Raw genomic sequence first — 17,261 nt, forward strand, 5'->3', positions numbered from 1 at the left:
ATCGATTTACTAACAGACATATCAGACTGGATGTCACACCACTTCCTAAAACTCAATCTATCCAAAACTGAGCTCATAATATTTCCTCCCCCACGTGCCTCTTCCCTTGATTTCTCAGTCAGGATCAATAGCACCACTATCAACCCATCCCTGCATGCCAGGGTGCTAGGTGTAACCATGGAGTCTGAACTATCCTTTTAGGCCCACATCCAATCGCTGTGCAAATCATGCCACCTCAACCTCCGCAACATCTCCAGAATATGTCCCTTTTTAACCAATGATACCACAAAGCTCCTGATTCACTTCCTGGTCATCTCTCGCCTCGACTACTGCAACTACCTCCTCATTGGCTAACCTTTAAATAGGCTATCGCCTCTCCAGGCCATCATGACTACTGTTACCAGACTCATCCACCTTACCAACCGTTCAATGTCTGCTACCCCTCTCTTCCAATCCCTCCACTGGCTTCCACTCGCTCAACGAATAAAATTAAAAATACTAACAACAACTTACAAATCCATCCATAACTCTGCGCCCAGCTACATCACTAACTTGGTCTCAAAATATCAACCAAACTGCTCTCTTCAATCCTCCCAAGACCTTCTGCTCTCTTGTTCCCGTGTCACCTCCTCCCATGCTCGCCTCCAGGACTTCTCCTGAGATTCTCCCATCTTATGGAACTCACTACCCCAATCTGTCCAGCTCTCTCCCAATATATCCACCTTTAGATGATCCCTTAAAATCTCTCTCTTTAAAGAAGTCTATCTTGCTTCTACCTAGTAAACCACCATTTATTTCCTCCATCAGCTCATTCCCCCACAGCTATTACCTTTTGTATCACTCAACCCTTCCTCCTAGATTGTAAGCTCTAACGAACAGGGCCCTCTGTTTCCTCTTGTACCAAATTGTATTGTAACTGTAAGGTCTACCTTAATTTTGTAAAGCGCTGCGCAAACTGTTGGCTCAATATAAATCCTGTATAATAATAATAATAATGCTGTGGCAACAAAAGTCTCTGGTAGATTTTGACAACAAAAAATAAGGAATTTTTTAGAAGTGCTCATTAGGGTTGATATCTTCTCTTGCTCCAGCATTCTTCAGAGTGATCTGAAGATACTGCTGGTTACCATGTACCTGTATCTTGTATCATCTTAGGTCATATTCCACCTAAGGAATGTGAGGATCCTTCAGTGGTTTCTTAGCCTGAACTGTGAACTATAGGTTCAGTGGCAAACCCTTAATGTCTGACATTATAATATGAGGTATTCTGTTATTTGAAGAGATAGGTGATGGCAGTTTATGTTGGTGAAGGATTTGTGAACCATTATTTTATGAAAGAGCACTGCTTAGTGAGCAGTATTGAACTGTTTAAAACAGCACTTTCTGTTAAACAGTTTTGAAGGCAGTAATGCATTAAAATATACTGTGTATGTTATATTCTAGGATGACAATATGCTGATGGTCATTAGCAATGATTCCATTTTAAAAGGAAGTCAGCGATTAGCTGCTTCTATAGCATAATAAAACTTTTGGGGAGAAAACCAGAATCAGATTAAGAATAACTAATAATTATAAAATCACTCTTACCCACCTTCATTTTTTCACATGGACACAGACAAACAGCTATTTCTTCAGAATATCAAAGGTAGGAATCTGCAACAATGTTTGTTAAAATCCCTGCAATATACACAAATGACCAAAAAGGGAACAATTTTTTTCAACAAAAGTGGAGGTACTCTTTAAATCTGGTTGTCCTGGTGTACAGTGGTCTGTAATCCCAACCAGAGGGAAGCAGTTGAAACAGATAATGTCCAGGATGTGAAGGCTTTTTAGTGATATTTTTTTCTGCCTGTTTCCTGACTAGAAAGTTGTATAAGTCCTAATTTGTGGGCAGGTCAGTACCAATGACTTTTACTGCAGACTTAACTGTCCACTGTTGCAGGGTGAACTTCCTGAGCAAATGCAGGAAGTACATAATTTTATGGGCTTTTTTGAAGATTATGTCAATTTTGGATGTTCACTTCAGGTCCAAGGTTTGCACAGTCCACACTGCTGAATATGGTGAAAAGGGGAATGTGTGTGTGTGTGTGTGTATAGGGCTTCTCCTGAATACCACTATCATCTCCATGGTTTTGAGTTTTTGGGCATCAGGTTGTTTTAACTGCAGCATAGGACCAGTAGATCTAATTCATGCCTATGATCTGACTCATCATCATTGATAAGACTGATAATGCTTGTGTCATCTGTGGATTTGAACACCTGCGCAGATAAATTCCCTGATGTAGTCAATGGCATAAAAGGGAAAGAGTAGTGGGGCAAGCACATATCCCTGGGAAGCATCAGTACTGACTGTCCAGGGGTTGGATTTGAATTTCCCCAGCCTCACCTATTGCTCCCTTTCTGTTAGGAAGTTAGTAATCCTCTGTCAGGTAGAAGCAAGCATAGTGAGCTGGGTGAGTTTAAAATAGAGGATTTCTGGAGTAATAATTTTGAATGCTGAGATGAAATTAACAATCAAGATTCATGCTTACAACCCTGGGAAGTCAAATTGTTGCAGGATATAGTGCAGCCCCATGCTGAAAACATCCTCAGATGTACCACATCTGTCATTGACTAAAATGTATAATATGTTTTAAATTGCTTTTCTTCACTTACCAAATATAATGCTTGAGCAATGTACTGGAAAAAAGAAGATCCAATGAAGAAGGAAGTTGCTGTCACTTCTAGTAATGGAAACGTAAACAGATGTCAGCAAATAGCTAGATGCAGACAAGAAATAAATGCGTTCCACTGTTTTGCCAAGTTTACCAGCCTAAATATGACTCGATGAAAGGACTGCTATGCCTTTGAAAATAGCAATCCCTTAGATTGTTAGTTTAATTCTATTAATAGATTATGTGCGTTCATATATGCATATTAAATATTTTAAGACATTTGTACTGAGTTTTCTAGATTTTTTCCATGTTTTATAGATTTATTTTCTGGACCTTCAGTTGTATGAGCTTGTTAAAATCATACACACATCCTCTAAAATATTTATGGGGTCAGTTGCTCAAATTCACTTCTACATGCATAAAGCTGTCATCTTAACGAAGAAAAAGAAACCGAACTGCTAAGTACAGCAAAGGCATTGGATTCTTTGGGCACAGTAAGAGACCACACAGTAAAATACATATAATCATTCATTGACATAAAAGAGTCTATATATATATATATATATATATTAGGCCCCGTAGTACATGTCCCTCAAAAGAGGGAGCAAGATCAAAGGAGATCATGATTATAAGAACAATGCCCCCCTCATGTATATAAAAAAAATCCCACTAAGCACATAATAACAATATGCATACATCAAAATACGGTCAACGCATTTCGCCTGTGCATTTGGCTTCTTCAGTTCTGTCGTTTGAATATGAGGGAGAATAGTGCTGCTGCATGTATGAAGAGAATACAAAATGAATATATAAACATACACACAAATACACACAAGATAAACAAGATACATATGTGTAAAATTAAGCTGAGATTTCGTGGTAAGGACGGATGAGGGGCAAGGAAGTCTGGAGGGTGGACATAAGATACCAGAGCTTGAAGCGAGCCAATAAGAAACTCATAAGCCAGTTGTAGTATATAGGAATCCTATAATAGGAAGTATATGAAACTGTACCGCCGAATGACAAAGGTATCCCAAAATTACATGGATAAAACCAATATGGCTTGAGTTGGCCAGTAAACACGGTAATTCTATAGATTATCTACTTCCAGCAGGGACATAAAAACCTTATATCTACAAAGACATGGAGAAGAACAAAGATGGCTAAGACATTGGTGGGTCTGCAAAATAGCCATATATTAATGAGATTGAGTATTTAAAATTGGTGTACTTGCCATATCAAGCAGGGTCAACAGTATAACCCACCTGCATAGCTGGCCAGCAAGAGTATCATAATAACATACACTCTCCTAGTCCAATCGGGGTCCCAGGTATATCCATATAATACAGAAGTCATATGAAGTAGTGAAGTAATCAGCCCATGATATAATAGTAGTCAATCAAGATGTATTATCTATAATACTAAGCAATACTGAGTAACTGGCTTCAAACAAATGGGGGGAAAAGGAGAACAAAACCAGTATATATTAAAGTACTCCACTGCAATATGGTATCCGTATACGAAAACATAGCAGGCCTGTACCAAGTTCTTCCTAGGAAGGACAATAACTATAAAAAACAATATAAGGATAGAACTGACACATCCCACATAAGGGGAACTGGAAACAATACTCCAAGAAAATACCTGCTGGGAGTACACACACGGAAGACCATGAGGAGTCACTGCCCAAGTCCTAGATGGGTGGCGTACACTCTCCCTAAATGCGCCTGCGTGGATGATGTCAGCTTCATGCAGCGCCACAGAAGTGGTGCGCATGTGCTGAAGACCGCCAGCGCAGGCGCATCGACAAGGAACGGCAGTAGGCCCCCGAGAGCCGGGGACCGACCGCTCCATAGTCACCATCCCAAAGGGGACGGCGGGCTGGCGTTTATGCCTGTCCCAGACAAAATTCCGCACCACTACTCTACAAAGGGTCAGAAAGCCAGCCAGTAAACCAACATCAGAAAAATATGTAATGACCATATATTAGCTAATAATGGAATCTTCTACTCTTCCAACCAGTCCATCCCCCACAGTTATTACCTTTTGTACCACTAGCCCCTCCCTCCTAGATTGTAAGCTCCAAGGAGCAGGGCCCTCCTATCCCTCTTGTATTGAACTGTATTGTTGCTGTATTGTCCCATTATATTGTAAAGAGCTGAGCAAACTGTTGGCGCTATATAAATCCTGTATAATAATAATGATAATAATATTACAATGTATAATACAATCTCAAAAAAAATATATAATATACCCAAATAGGCGGATACAAGTAACAACAAAGTGTTGCAATGCATTCAGGAAAATTACCATGATGACACGTAAACCAACCACAAAGGCTCAGAAACAGTTGTGCCCCATCCTACGCCAATCTGTACCTGGTTTGGGTGGTAACGTATGCTTTTCTTGGATAAGAAATTTAGCAAATTTTTGTCATTTATTTTACTTTGACTTCACTATATTGATGATGTGATTATCCTGTGGACAGGTTCGACTCAAGAATTCACTGATTTCATGGTAGCGCTTGATATGAACGACTTTAACCTTAAGTTTATCTCCTACATTAATGACAAGTCTTTTCCTTTTTTGGATATAAAGATTATGATATCTGATGACGGTACGATTGGTACTACTCTGTTTCGTAAACCTACAACAGGGAACACTATCCTGTCCAGAGAGCTTTCATCCCGAACCACTTAAACACAGTATACTGTATAGCTAATATTTGAGTCTGGCGTATATGCTCAAGTGATCAGAATTTTAAAAAAGAAGCAGAAGCATTAAGAGCTAGACTATTATTGAGGGGTTATTCATGTACGACCCTCCATAAAATATACAATAAAGTTTGTTGACCCTCTTGGGAGAAAATCTTATTTCATAATAGAATACAATCTGACCCCAATACATTGAGGCATATTACTCCATTTACTAAGAATCATGGAATAATACGTCATATCCTTCAACAACATTGGTACTTATCAATGATACTATTTTTAAAAAATACCTTAAAAACTATCCAGAAATCACCTATAAAAGAGCCCGCTCTATTAGGGATACAGTCACTAGGAGCCATTTTGAATAAGTTGGATCTTCTAATGATGATGAAATCTTGGGCATATGGAAATGTGGGATGTGTCAGTTCTATCCTTATACTGTTTTTTTATAGTTATTGTCCTTCCTATAGGGGATGCCTAGGAAGAACTTGGTACAGGCCTACTATGTTTTCGTATACGGATACCATATTAAGGTGGAGTACTTTAATATATACTGTTTTGTTCTCCCTTTTCCCCCATTTGTTTGAGGCCTGGTACTCAGCATTGCTTGGTATTATAGGTAATACATCTTGATTGACTACTATTATATCATTGGCCCATTACATTGCCACTTCATCTGGCTTCTGTACAGGGGCGGACTGACAACTCATGGGGCCCCTGGGCAATAGGGGATCATGGGGCCCCCGTGTCCTCACCCACACCCAAAAAAGCCTATGAAAAATCCAATGAAAGGTACCAGGGGCATCTCATGGGGCCCCCTACTAACCCTGGGCCCTTGGGCAGTGCCGAGTGTTCGAATGGTCAGTCCACCCCTGCTTCTGTATTATATGGGTATACCTGGGACCCCAGTTGGACTAGGAGAGTGTATGTTATTATGTTACTCTTGCTGGCCAGCTATGCAGGTGGATAATATTGTTGACCGCACTTGATATGGCAAGTACACCAATTTTAATTACTTAATCCCATTAATATATGGCTATTTTGCAGGCCCACCAATGTCTTAGCCATCTTTGTTCCTCTCCATGTGTATGCGGATATAAGGTTTTTATGTCCCTGCTGGAAGTAGATAATCTATAGAATTACCGTGAATATTGGCCAACTCAAGCCATATTGTTTTTTTCCATGTAATTTTGGGATACCTTTGTCATTCGGCGGTACAGTTTCATATACTTCCTATTATAGGATTCCTATATACTACAACTAGCTTTTGAGTTCCTTATTGGCTCACTTCAAGCTCTGGTACTCTATGTCCACCCCCAGACTTCCTTGCCCCTCATCCGTTCTCTCCACGTAAGCTCAGCTTAATTTTACACATATGTATCTTGTTTATCTTATGTATATTTGTGTGTATGTTTATATATTCATTTTGTATTCTCTTCATACATGCAGTAGCACTATTCTTCCTCATATTTAATCTACGGTCCTGAAGAAGCCAAATGCACAGGTGAAACGCATTGACCATATTTTGATGTATGCATATTGTTATTATGTGCTTAGTGGGATTTTTTTTATATACATGAGAGGGGCATTGTGCTTATAATCACAATCTCCTTTGCTCTTGCTCTCTCTTTTGAGGGAAATATTTGCACTACGGGTCCTATTATGAATATATGACTCTTTTATGTCAATAAATGATTATATGTATTTTACTGTGTGGTCTCTTACTGTGCCCAAAGAATCCAATGCCTTTGCTGTACTTAGCAGTTCAGTTTCTTTTTCTTCTGCTTCAATAGGATTTGGCACCAGGAAGATTTTTTGGTATTTTTCCTGTCATTTTAATAGATCCTTTTTCTGAAGAGTGTAAGACTTCTATGACCAGCCTGAAGTATATATGAAAAACATTGCAGGTTCACTACATATTTTGATCCTAGACCATTTCTCCCACCAATGGGAGCTCCACACTACATGGTGTGCTACTTGGCCCACGCTACATCCTGTAACATTCATTGAGCTGCCTGAATGTGATGTTGGAGACGTACCCCATCCTCTGCAGGCAAAAAACAGGTTTTACAATGGTCCAAAGAGATATACTATCCTTTCTCAACATAACTACTTGCCTATAACTGCTACACACTTTGCTTCTCACCCAGCTTCCATCTCCCAGTCAGCCCTTACTTCAGTTCCCACAGCTGGAGATAAGAGATGCACCCTAACTTCATGATCAGGAACTTTTACAGAAGTCTTTTAAAATGTGTGACATAGGACCCTAATCATCATATTAGGCATTCACATTAACAACAGCAACAATATTTAACTGTAGTTGATGCATCCTTCTCCACAAGAGTCACTTCAGACAATCCAATGTATAAGTAATCTCTGGAGGAACATATAGCATGCCATCAAATGGTAATCCTTGTTTTTACATTATATCATTTCTGCTGCCTTAGTAGAGTGGTCTCCTCACTTAGAGACTTGTGCCATTTTCTTAATTGAAGGAGGAGTTAAAACTACAATTTACTACACTGAAGATGGACTGAAGCAAAGTATGAACAACAATATGGTTAGATGAAGCAGAGTTTATTAGAGAGGGAGGCTTTTGACCATCTTGGCCAATTTTAGTGAGGGGCCATTTTAATTCTTGAGTTCTATTATATCTGTTCTATTATGCAAAAACATCTTACTGTTTTGTATAATGATGTAGGTCATACAATTAGTTGAGTATAGGGTAGAGATGCAATGCTACCCCCCCCCCCCCCATGATTTAAAGGTACATTTAATCAAGGATAGCTATGCGTATGAAAATCACATATTTCCAGAATAAAAAAGCAAAACAGATTTTTTGGGATTTCTAAAGACTTGTGCATTTTGTAGGAAAGAAAATGACACCATTGAGGGAACTCATAAAGAGTTTTCTAGACTTGGTTGGCTACTTGGGTTTGGTTTAAATCTACCCTCTATTCATCTCTTTGTAATGTAGTTTTACCTTCATGTTATCTCTCTGGAAACTCGTGATACCACAAATGAAAGGAAATAACCCTCAGCTTTAAGGGTAAGCCGGCAGTTGACCTGTCATTTTGTTGTAGAACCTCATGTCATTAGGATACATGAGAGACGATTGAAACATAAATGGTTTCTGTTCTCAGTAGCTAATTTGTTAATAATAATAATAATTTCACAAGATTTAGCAAATCAGTCTCAAAGTGTTTAAGTCTATAGTCTTCCAAATCTTCATACTCCTCTCTAATTGTAGTTATTATATGTATACTGTATGAAGTTATTTGGTATTTCTAATACCTGAACTTTTAAAAGCTAATGCATGCATACAGACTAATACATTTTAGAAACACAGGAAACAGAAAGGGAAAATTTACCTTTATGTGCACATAGAAATAATTGATCATGTGTCAACTTAGTGCAAAGGAAATTATTCTGTTTTAGAGTTTTATAAGCTTTAAGAAAAAGTAAAGAAAGAGATAGATCCATAGATCTTTGCTATACTTACTCACAATTATTATTTATTTTCCTCAAGCTTGCAATTTTATCAATATTGATTAAAGGCTGCTTAATGGTTATCTTGTATAAGCATGCACACATCATTAAAGCAAAAGATAAGTGAGCGCTTGTATGAATATATAATGAGCAGCAGCTGTACACCAGACAAAGGCACCGTATCAGACCTTCAATAGCATAAATGTGAAAAAAGAGGTGCAGCGCTATATAACTAGACACAATAATAAATAAACCACTAGTGATACACAATAGTGATAAACAGTGACTGAAATTAATAACGCCACTAGATGGTGGCCATAGAGTGAGGAGAGTGAAACAGTCCAATGAAGGAGTGCTCTTGAGATCCGGGACGATCTTCAAACGTCCTATATGAAGGACCAACAGGTGATAAAATATGAAGACTGCGCACTCACCAGATACGCAATCTTTATGCGCATTTGTGTAAAATATCACTGGACCTCCTGTATCCTCATCCTGGTCTGGTCAGATCTGGTCAGCATATCCCTCAAGGCCTGGTATCCACATAGATGTAGCTTTTCCGTAGATTTGGCCGGCTTTCACCAATGCTGTCGGGCACAGCAGCCGGCAGACATGATCGATGGAGATCGGTGTAGTCCGCACACACGGGGAGGAATCGGCGATCGGCGTGTCCCGGGTTGACCCACACAGCTGTGCGGAGGGCAGAGCAATGCCCGATCTCCTCCCGATGATCTCCTCCTGATCTCCCAGCACTGCACAGGCTTCCGCTGTCGTCAGAGCGGGAGGATCCAGGAGGGGCCGCACTCCGCTCTCCTCCTGGATCCTCCCGCTCTGACGACAGCGGAAGCCTGTGCAGTGCTGGGAGATCAGGAGGAGATCATCGGGAGGAGATCGGGCATTGCTCTGCCCTCCGCACAGCTGTGTGGGTCAACCCGGGACACGCCGATCGCCGATTCCTCCCCGTGTGTGCGGACTACACCGATCTCCATCGATCATGTCTGCCGGCTGCTGTGCCCGACAGCATTGGTGAAAGCCGGCCAAATCTACGGAAAAGCTACATCTATGTGGATACCAGGCCTTGAGGGATATGCTGACCAGATCTGACCAGACCAGGATGAGGATACAGGAGGTCCAGTGATATTTTACACAAATGCGCATAAAGATTGCGTATCTGGTGAGTGCGCAGTCTTCATATTTTATCACCTGTTGGTCCTTCATATAGGACGTTTGAAGATCGTCCCGGATCTCAAGAGCACTCCTTCATTGGACTGTTTCACTCTCCTCACTCTATGGCCACCATCTAGTGGCGTTATTAATTTCAGTCACTGTTTATCACTATTGTGTATCACTAGTGGTTTATTTATTATTGTGTCTAGTTATATAGCGCTGCACCTCTTTTTTCACATTTATGCACACATCATTGGTAGAGTCTGAAGTGATAAACAAACATGTATATTAATAAACAACAAAAAAATGAATTTAGCAGATAAACAAATTATTGCTTTTCTAGAGCACTGTCATACTCAGTGTCTGTTTTTTGGATGTTCTTGAGTGTTCTTTGGGTAAACCCTTTAAACCTGAGGCTAGACATACTTAGACTGGTCAAATATAGGAAGATTTATTAACATGTTTAAAATCATGTTCATGGAACACTGTACATCCAGGAGCAAGGCACTTTTCTTCCTAACTTGGCCAATGGTCATTCATGAAGTAGCAATTTTCCATTTTCTAATAAAGGCACTACATGGTAATTAACCATCAATCATTGAATGACCAAAAAATGTTTCCATTATGCTGGAAAATGTATATGTAATAAAAAGTACTCTTTTCAAACACTCAGGAGGTAAAGTTGTGAAAACTTTTTTGAAAATTATAACAATGCACTCAAATATCAGGGAAGGCCTGGAAGGCCTTTTTGTCTGGAAAAAAGTAGTGTGTAAAATGTTATTTTTCAATGATAAATATATATATATATATATATATATCTATACACTGCTCAAAAAAATTGAAGTAACACTTTTCAATCAGAGTATAGCATCAAGTAAATTAAACTCCTGGGATATTGATCTGATCAGTTAAGTAGCAAAGGGGGTTGTTAATCAGTTTCAGCTGCTTTGGTGTTAACAAAATTAACAACAGGTGCACTAGACGGGCAACAATGAGACAACCCCCAAAACAGGAATGGTTGTACTGGTGGAGGCCACTGACAATTTTTTTCCTACTCATCTTTTCTGACTGTTTTTCACTAGTTTTGCATTTGGTCAGGGTCAATGTCACTACTGGTAGCATAAGGCGATACCTACACCCTACAGAGGTTGCACAGGCAGTCCAAATCCTCCAGGATAGCACATCAATATGTGCCATTGCCAGAAGGTTTGCTGTGTCTCCCAGAACAGTCTCAAGAGCATGGAGGAGAGTCCAGGAGACAGGCAGTTACTCTAGGAGAGCTGGACAGGGCCATAAAAGGTCCTTAACCCATCAGCAGGACCGGTATCTGCTCCTTTGTGTAAGGAGGAACAAGGTGACCACTGCCAGAGCCCTACAAAATGACCTCCAGCAGGCCACTGGTGTGAATGTCTCTGATCAAACAATCAGAAACATACTTCATGAGGGTGATCTGAGGGCCTGATGTCCTCTAGTGGGCCCTATGCTCACTGCCCAGCACTATAGAGCTTGATTGGCATTTTCCATTGAACACCAAAATTGTCAGGTCCGCCACTGGTGCCCTGTGCTTTTCACTGATGAGAGCAGGTTCACCCTGAGCACATGTGATAGACGTGAAAGGGTCTGGAGAAGCCACGGAGAGCATTATACTGCCTGTAACATCATACAGCATGACCGTTTTGGTGGTGGGTCAGTGATGGTCTGGGGAGGCATATTTATGGAGGGATGCACAGACCTCTACAGGCTAGAAAATGGCACCCTGACTGTCAGTAGGTATCGGAATAAAATCCTTGGACCCATTTTCAGATCCTACACTGGTGCAGTGTGTTCTCATGTGGCGAGAGTATGAAGGCAGTTCCTGGAGGATGAAGGAATTGATACCATTGAATGGCCCCCACGCTCGCGTGACCTAAATCTAATAAAACACCTCTGGGATATCATGTTTCGGTCCATCTGACACCGCCATGTTGCACCTTAGACTGTACAGGAGCTCAGTGATGCCCTGGTCCAGATCTGGGAGGAAATACCCCAGGACACCATCCGTCATCTCATTAGGAGCATGCCCTGACATTGTCAGGCATGCATACAAGCATGTGGGGGTCATGCAAACTACTGAGTACCATTTTGAGTTGCTGCAATTAAATTTCAGCAAAATGGACTAGCCTACTGCATTATTTTTTCACTATGATTTTTGGGATGTCTTCGAATTCAGTCCTCTGCAGGTTGATAATTTTCATTTCTATCAAACAATAGAGCATCCTTACATTTCTAACACATTACCCAGTCCATATTGGTATAGATATCCAGCATGATATTTTTCCCCACTGAGATCTGATGTGTTTTCAAAGTGTTTCTTTAATTTTTTTGAGCAGGATACATAGATAGATTGATAGATAGATAGATAGATAGATAGATAGATAGATAGATAGATAGCTAGATAGATAGATAGATAGATAGATAGATAGATAGATAGATAGATAGATAGATAGATAGATAGATACTGTAGATAGATAGATATAGATATATGTCTACAGTATATCTATGACATGGTATTCAACTTCAGTATACTGTATAACATAAAGACCTTAATAAAATATTTATAAGACGTTATGTAAAGTATTAAATTATTGGAAGGTCTCTCAGCTGAAGACAAGCAAATCCTGGAATACAATTCAAGTAAAATGACTTCTCAGTGCAGTTCTCAAAAAAGAGAAATATGTATTTCTGATACTAGGGGGCACTCTAGGGGAAAGGGTCCAGTTCCGTTTGCTTGTATCTTGTACCGCCTACAGTTTGGTGATTGTTGGGATACGGTAGACAATAATTTCTGTCCTCTTAGGCCTTAATTGACATATAAGAGGGTAAAATGCTACAAGGATGACAAAGCACATCTTTGCATGCCAGAGGTGCCTTAAAGACATTAAAAAATACTTAATGGAATTAAATGATGAAGGTGCAAGAAGCTTTTCCCTCCAGAGTTCTCATTGCAGAAACACTATTTCTGCTGCTTCTGAATCATCACAAATTTTAAAAAGCAAGTTTAGCTTATTTACAGAATAAACTGCACTTTTATTTCAAGCACAACAGTACAAACTGAATGAATAGATTTCATTCAGAAAACAAATATTGAGTGAGTATCACAGTTAAGTGATTATAGTGTGTACAAAAAAAAAATCCTGATCACCTCCCCAGAGTAGTACAGTGTTACTATGGTAACACTAATGCTCTTTTTACAGTATGTATTAAAAAAACATAAAAAAGAAAAAAGTAATAAAAAAGAGAAACAATATTTTTAAAAATTAAAAAAATTTACATTTGTTTTTTTTTCCACACACTGTCACCAGTCAGTGTCCCTGATCACCGTCACACCAGTTATATGATGATGTGGTACTGCCCTGGTGACAGTATGTTAAAAGAAATGCAAATGTCTTCATTTTCCAAAAAATTGTAACAAAAAATGACTTAAAAAAAACTTGCCATGCAGCTTACTAAATACCTCAGACTGTCCACTTTCCAAAAAAGGAGTCATTTGGGGGATATTTGCATTATCCTGGCATTTTTGGACCTCAAGAAATGGGATTGGCATGAGTACATCAGAACTGAATGATTTTCAGATACTGTATATATGTTTTGTATATACTATAGTTTGTGGACTCTATAACTGTCCTAGAGACTAAATCATATATACTGATTTAGGTTCTTTTTACTAAAGAAATGTGGTAGACTACATTTTGACCTATATTTTTGAAGAAAGACTATTTGCAAAATTTTATAACAGAAACAAAGAAAAACATTTTTTTTTAATTTCAGTTGCTTTTAATTTATTTAGCAAAAAATAAAACAACTCAGTGATGATTAAATACCACCAAAAGAAAGTATTTGTGTGAAAAAAATGATAACAATTTCATTCAAAGTGTGACAGCCCTGAAAGCTGAAAATTGGCCTGGGCAGAAAGGGGGTAAAAATGCTTGAAATGGGAGTGGTTAAGCTGAATTTACAAAATTCAGCTAATTTGTGGTATTTGATTCATAATGCCCTGCAAAGCTTTAGATTTGAGCCTCATGGCGGCTAATAAAGATGGGAAATCTATAACTCAACCCCTCACTAGTTTTGGGAGCTGGCCATAGTGTCAACATGTTGTAGCTGCTATAAGAAGAAGACTGGGAAATCTGGCTGTTTAGGGAAAGGCTGATCAATTAACATACTGTGAATGTGTTTTGTGCATTGCAGTATTTGTACATTCTTTTTTCACCCTCTCTGTGTTCACAGGTCATTACTGAATCCAAAAACTTTATTTTTTTACTACTATCTGTATGACTAATAAGTTATATTGCTGTTGGATCGCCTCTTTAGCTGCCTTTTATAATACGCTTTGGGTTCTTTTTTTTAGTTTGTGGTTGATTTGAGGGCAGCAGTCCTATTTTGCTGCTGAACCATTTCAAAGCTGTTTTTAATTAAGGCTTTACTTTTAAAACAAAAACAAAAGCCATGGCAACATACATTATCAGTGGAAATTTGGCTGTGGAATTGATTTTCTTTCTTTTTACGATTAGCTTGATGTGTAAACAGTTGCAGCACCCCAACCTGATTAATTTAAAAGTAAAAATAAGGCACTTTTAACACCCCAGTTACATCAAACCCGACTTTGAAATTGTGCGACGTACAGTGAAGTCGCACGATTTCAAAAGTCAGGTGACATGCCGATTTCAGGTGCAATTTGCAAGACATGTGACATAGATGTCTATGCAAATCGCACCAAAAGTAGTGCCTGTACTACTTTAGAAATCAGTGCTGCTCCAACCAAGTTGGAACCACACCAATATGACCGCTCTAATTGCGGACAATAGGGTGTGACTTACCATGTCACATGCAATGCAAATCGCATGCCAATTTGCATCCAGTGTGACCGGGGTGTTAGATTGCTTTAGGAACAACACATGCTTTTTCATCAAACAGTAAGGTCCTGCTTTGACTGGCAGATAAAAATTGGTTGGTAGTTCACTGTGGCTGTCCTGCCATTGGCCAATTTCTATCAAGATCTTAATATAAATTAACATACAACAGACAGTACAGCAGCATAAAATTAGCCAGAAGTTCAGCATGTTAAAAGGCTTACCTAACTTTTATTTTGTCTTTGGGGTTAGGGGAGTACAGTGAATGTGAGACATATACTGGTTGATTCGAATACCAACCACCTGCTTGGAGTTTGCATGTTCTCCCTGTGTGTGCATGGGTTTCCTCCAGGTATTCCGGTTTCCATCTACACTCCAAAGACATGCTGGTAGGTTAATAGACTCCTGTCTAAGTATGTGTATGTATGAATGTAAATTAGAGACCTTAGATTGTACGCCCCTTGAGGGTTAGGGACTGATGTGAATGTACTTTATATATGTAAAAGCGCTATATAAGTACCTGTAATAAATAAATAAAATAAATATAACATGAGGTGATTTGATGTACACCATTCTTTCTCTTAATTTTTTTTCTTTCAAATGATGCAGCAGTAGCAAACACTCCTTTGAGCACCCCGATTTAAAAAGGGCCTCTCAACATAAATGTATAAAAAAAAGAAGAAAAAAAGTTTGCTATGGATGGGGAAGCAATTAAAAGTGACTGCTGATCTCAAATCAATCACAACATAAAATTAATGAATAAAAGTCCCCTTTTAAGCCTGCGAACCTTAGTTCAAAGGCCATACAGTGTGCTTTATGATCTCAAAATAGGAATTAATTTGCAAATAACTTGCCATTTAATGTCATTATCAACAGAACACTTGTTTTAAGACTAAACCTGGTCAAACTACTATTATTTTGTTATATATTTTGTCTACTGAATGATAAAAAATGTAATTATTTTTGCCAATAGAAAGTTTTTTTGTGCCAAAATAGTTATATGTTTTGCTTTTTTATCTTAAATAATGACAAACTTATTGCCTAGTCAATAAACCTACAGCTGAACTGTAAAAACAGCTTTGGTCCATAAGAAGCATACACGTGTGAGAACTGAATTCGCTGACTATGATTACCTTTTATCAAAATTGTGATAGTATGTTTAAATCCAACAGTCTCCACTATTTGTAGTTTACTTTAGTTAAATGTAGCTATTGTGAAAGACTGAATTTGAATTGGGCAATTCCTCATATCCTTTCAATAAATGCACAATATGAAGGATAATGTACAGTTTAATACACACGCATATCATTTTCTTTCCCTTGCAGGACCCCTAGTGGCTTTCTTTCAGACTATCAAGCACTGCATGCTTAAAGAAATGTATTTAATATAAAATCCCGATTTTTAATTATTAAGTGAAGAAATATTTTAAAAAACATATTTGTGTTTTTTTTCTCATCTCTGTGATTACTTTGTCCTCTTGCACAAAAATCTGTTCTGTAGTTTTGAAATGCTGTTTCACTGACAAGAAATACAGAATTATGAAAGTTAATTTTATCCTGCTTTTTATTTGATTTACAGACAAACTAAATGGTTGAAATAATTTAATAAGTAGCAGTTTTATTTAAGAAGTGTTGTGAAATGTTACTATAGGAGCAGTATATTTTAAGTAGCTGCACAATAAGAAATTCAACTCTATTCCTATTTTTCCTTGTTTGAACTATCATTATTATATAGTTTGCATAAACTGGTAACTCAGTCAGTTTATCATCAGATCTTGAAACTCAAATGCCCTTTTAATTTAAGTGAGTTCATGGTAACTACATAATATGTACATTGCTCAATTTACAATAAAGACTTATCTCTTTGCAGTGATTGTTATAATTAAATACTGTATATTTTGCTTTCACTGATATTAGTGACACATACCAGAGAAAAACTTCTTCTATGCTTTGCTCCCTCATTCACATCTTCAATCTCTTCCTCTCTATTGGCACCTCCCCCACCCCTCTAAAGCATGCACAGATCACTCCCATACTTAAAAAGCCCTCACTGGACCCCACCAACCTTAACAATTTAAGACCCATCTTCCTGCTTTTGTTTACTCTAAACTCTTAGAACGCTTAGTCTACAATCGCCTGAGCTCCTACCTCACCGACAACAACCTTCTTGACCCTTTACAGTCTGGCTTTTACTCACTCCACTCCACTGAAATTGCCCTACTAAAACTCACTAATGATTGACTAACTACTAAAACCAATGGCCACTACTCCATACTCATACTACTTGACGTCTCTGAGGCTTTTGATACTGTTGACCATCCCCTCCTCCTGAAAAAACTCCTCTCTCTT

The sequence above is a fragment of the Staurois parvus genome, unplaced genomic scaffold (assembly GCF_062004578.1).
Source record: "Staurois parvus isolate SC_StPar_1 unplaced genomic scaffold, SC_StPar_1.0 ptg000064l, whole genome shotgun sequence".
In the NCBI taxonomy this organism is placed as follows: domain Eukaryota; kingdom Metazoa; phylum Chordata; class Amphibia; order Anura; family Ranidae; genus Staurois; species Staurois parvus.